This window comes from Mustelus asterias, unplaced genomic scaffold (assembly GCF_964213995.1).
Source record: "Mustelus asterias unplaced genomic scaffold, sMusAst1.hap1.1 HAP1_SCAFFOLD_2104, whole genome shotgun sequence".
Classification (NCBI taxonomy): domain Eukaryota; kingdom Metazoa; phylum Chordata; class Chondrichthyes; order Carcharhiniformes; family Triakidae; genus Mustelus; species Mustelus asterias.
This window is the reverse complement of record NW_027592049.1, coordinates 41781-46054: the sequence shown is the minus strand read 5'-3', so window position 1 is coordinate 46054 and position 4274 is coordinate 41781.

The window sequence follows — 4274 nt, the reverse complement described above, 5'->3', positions numbered from 1 at the left end:
GAATAAGGCTTTGTTCCAGTTGATGAGTGATGTCGGTTTAATCGGATGACTCACTGCAAGCAGGGCGCTTCAGTCTGTAACCTTGTCTTTTGCCTCTCGAGTTTACTGTCCCGTGAGATCAGGGTGGATTCTCCGCACCCACCTCCAGCCCCGTGCTGTCTCCGAACCCTTCGCTGCTCCCTCTCTCTCTCCAGACTCTCGGGGAATACAAGTAGCGTGTCTGTGTGTAACCCCGTCCTCGGAATTTAACCCTGGAAATCCCCAGGATCCATCTTGGGGTGACTCACTCCTGCTGTCCTGTCTTAAAGAGACAGGCACTCCACCCCCACCTGCAAGGTGAGAACAACCAGGCTTGCAGTTTAAAGTTTATTTATTCGTGTCACAAGAACTGTGAACGGTTCTGGTCACCCTGTTATAGAGAGGATATTATTAAACTAGAAAGAGTGCAGAAAAGATTTACTAGGATGCTACCGGGACTTGATGGATTGAGTTATAAGGAGAGGCTGGATAGACTGGGACTTTTTTCATCATAGAAATCATAGAAACCCTACAGTGCAGAAGGAGGCCATTCGGCCCATCGAGTCTGCACCGACCACAATCCCACCCAGGCCCTACCCCCACATATTTACCCGCTAATCCCTCTAACCTACGCATCTCAGGGGCAATTTTAACCTGGCCAATCAACCTAACCCGCACATCTTTGGACTGTGGGAGGAAACCGGAGCACCCGGAGGAAACCCACGCAGACACGAGGAGAATGTGCAAACTCCACACAGTGACCCGAGCCAGGAATCGAACGCGGGACCCTGGAGCTGTGAAGCAGCAGTGCTAACCACTGTGCTACCGTGCCGTGCCGCCCCTCTGGAGCGTTGGAGGCTGACGGGTGATCTTATAGAGGTCTATAAAATAATGAGGGGCACAGATCAGCGAGATAGTCAATATCTTTTCCCAAAGGTAGGGGAGTCTAAAACTAGAGGGCATAGGTCGACGGTGAGAGATACACTGCCGTCAGTGGTGGTGGAGGCAAACTCGACAGGGTCTTTTAAGAGACTTCTGGGTGAGTACATGGGACTTAATAGGATTGAGGGTTATAGGTAAGCCTATATCTAAGTCTAGGTAGGTCGGGACATGACCGGCGCAACTTGTGGGCCGAAGGGCCTGTTTGTGCTTTAGTTTTTATGTTCTGTGTTCTAAAAGGGTCCAGAGGGGCAATTTTTTCACACACAGGGTGGTGAGTGTCTGGAACGAGCTGCCAGAGGCAGTAGTAGAGGTGGGTACAATTTTGTCTTTTAAAAAGCGTTGAGACAGTTACATGGGTACGATGGGTATAGAGGGATATGGGCCAAATGTGGGCAATTGGGATTCGCTTAGGGGTTTAAAAACAATGGCAGCATGGACAAGTTGGGCCGAAGGGCCTGTTTCCATGCTGTAAACCTCTGACTCCAAGTAGGCTTACATTAACACTGCGATGAAGTTACTATGAAAATCCCCCTGGTCGCCTGTTCGGTACACTGAGGGGGAATTTAGCACGGCCAATCCACCCTAATCAGCACGGCTTTGGAGTGTGGGAGGAAACTGGAGCACCCGGAGGAAACCCACGCAGACACGGGGAGAATGTGCAGACTCCACACAGACATTTGATTTGATTTATTGTCACATGTATCGGGATACAGTGAAAAGTATTGTTTCTTGCACACTATACAAAGCATTCCGTTCATAGAGAAGGAAAGGAGAGGGTGCAGAATGTAGTGTTACAGTCATAGCTAGGGGGTAGAGAAAGATCAACTTAATGCGAGGTAGGTCCATTTAAAAGTCTGACGGCAGCAGGGAAGAAGCTGTTCTTGAGTCGGTCGGGACGTGACCTCAGACTTTTGTATCTTTTTCCCGATGGAAGCGAGAATGTCCGGGGTGTGTGGGGGGTCCTTGATTATGCTGACTGCTTTTCCCGAGGCAGCGGGAAGTGTAGACGGAGTCGATGGATGGTTTGAGTGACAGTATAAAGAGAAAGCAGGCTCGCCGGAGGACTGTTTACCCAGGGGAGAATTGACGTTGCTGACCCACGCAGACACGGGGAGAACGTGCAGACTCCGCACAGTGACCCGAGCCGGGAATCGAAACCGGGTCCCTGGCGCCCTGAGGCAGCAGTGCTAACCATCGTGCCAATACAGAGGATGTCTTCACTGCTGATTGGAGCGTCCGGAGGCGAGCAGGAGCGGCAGGGGGTATGAGGAGAGCGAGCGGGTGGCAGATGGGAGACCCCGGTGGAGTGGTCGACCTTGGGCGGACGCTGTGTGCCTGTGCCAGCCGATGGAAGGAGCTGCCACTCATCGATCGGGCACTACATTCAGGACGGACCACATTCCATACGGGCCGTAGTCCCTCATTCCCCAGGGCCGAGTGATAACACGGTTAACTGGAGCCTCAAATCCCTCGGTACACACACCGCTCTGAGTGTCTCCACAGGTAGAAAATGTCCCCTTTGTCTCTCTCTGCAACGCTACAGGAAGCTGTTCAGTCTGATGGATTCATGCTGTAAACTGTCACGTACTCACACACACGAACACACGCCTTAGCTCTTAGAGGGAGGAGCTCTGAGCATCAACCAATTCTACCACGGAAGGAATTCGCCTGGTGATTTGACTGCGGATTTTGTTTTCGGTGCAGGGAGAGAGACAGAGAGTGGGTTCTCGATCCGCAGTCTGTCACAGCGAGGGTTTACAGTTCAGGAACGGGGAGAGAGAGAGCGGGTTCTCGATCCGCAGTCTGTCACAGCGAGGGTTTACAGTTCAGGAACGGGGAAAGAGAGAGCGGGTTCTCGATCCGCAGTCTGACACAGCGAGGGTTTACGGTTCAGGAACAGAGAGAGAGAGCGGATTCTCGATCCGCAGTCTGTCACAGCGAGGGTTTACAGTTCAGGAATGGGGAGAGAGAGAGCGGGTTCTCGATCCGCAGTCTGTCACAGCGAGGGTTTACAGTTCAGGAACGGAGAGAGAGCGGGTTCTCGATCCGCAGTCTGTCACAGCGAGGGTTTACAGTTCAGGAACGGGGAGAGAGAGAGCGGGTTCTCGATCCGCAGTCTGTCACAGCGAGGGTTTACAGTTCAGGAACGGGGAGAGAGAGAGCGGGTTCTCGATCCGCAGTCTGTCACAGCGAGGGTTTACAGTTCAGGAACGGGGAAAGAGAGAGCGGGTTCTCGATCCGCAGTCTGACACAGCGAGGGTTTACGGTTCAGGAACAGAGAGAGAGAGCGGATTCTCGATCCGCAGTCTGTCACAGCGAGGGTTTACAGTTCAGGAATGGGGAGAGAGAGAGCGGGTTCTCGATCCGCAGTCTGTCACAGCGAGGGTTTACAGTTCAGGAACGGAGAGAGAGCGGGTTCTCGATCCGCAGTCTGTCACAGCGAGGGTTTACAGTTCAGGAACGGGGAGAGAGAGAGAGCGGGTTCTCGATCCGCAGTCTGTCACAGCGAGGGTTTACAGTTCAGGAACGGGGAGAGAGAGAGAGCGGGTTCTCGATCCGCAGTCTGTCACAGCGAGGGTTTACAGTTCAGGAACGGGGAGAGAGAGAGCGTGGGTTCTCGATCCGCAGTCTGTCACAGCGAGGGTTTACAGTTCAGGAAAGGGGAGAGAGAGAGCGGGTTCTCGATCCGCAGTCTGTCACGGCGAGGGTTTACAGTTACTGGAACGGAGAGAGAGCGGGTTCTCGATCCGCAGTCTGTCACAGCGAGGGTTTACAGTTCAGGAACGGGGAGAGAGAGAGCGGGTTCTCGATCTGCAGTCTGTCACAGCGAGGGTTTACAGTTCAGGAACGGAGAGAGCGGGTTCTCGATCCGCAGTCTGTCACAGCGAGGGTTTACAGTTCAGGAACAGGGAGAGAGAGAGAGCGGGTTCTCGATCCGCAGTCTGTCACAGCGAGGGTTTACAGTTCAGGAACGGGGAGAGAGAGAGCGCGGGTTCTCGATCCGCAGTCTGTCACAGCGAGGGTTTACAGTTCAGGAAAGGGGAGAGAGAGAGCGGGTTCTCGATCCGCAGTCTGTCACAGCGAGGGTTTACAGTTCAGGAACGGGGAGAGAGAGAGCGGGTTCTCGATCCGCAGTCTGTCACGGCGAGGGTTTACAGTTCAGGAACAGAGAGAGTGAGAGAGCGGGTTCTCGATCCGCAGTCTGTCACGGCGAGGATTTACAGTTCAGGAACGGGGAGAGAGCGGGTTCTCGATCCGCAGTCTGTCACAGCGAGGGTTTACAGTTCAGGAACAGGGAGAAAGAGAGAGCGGGT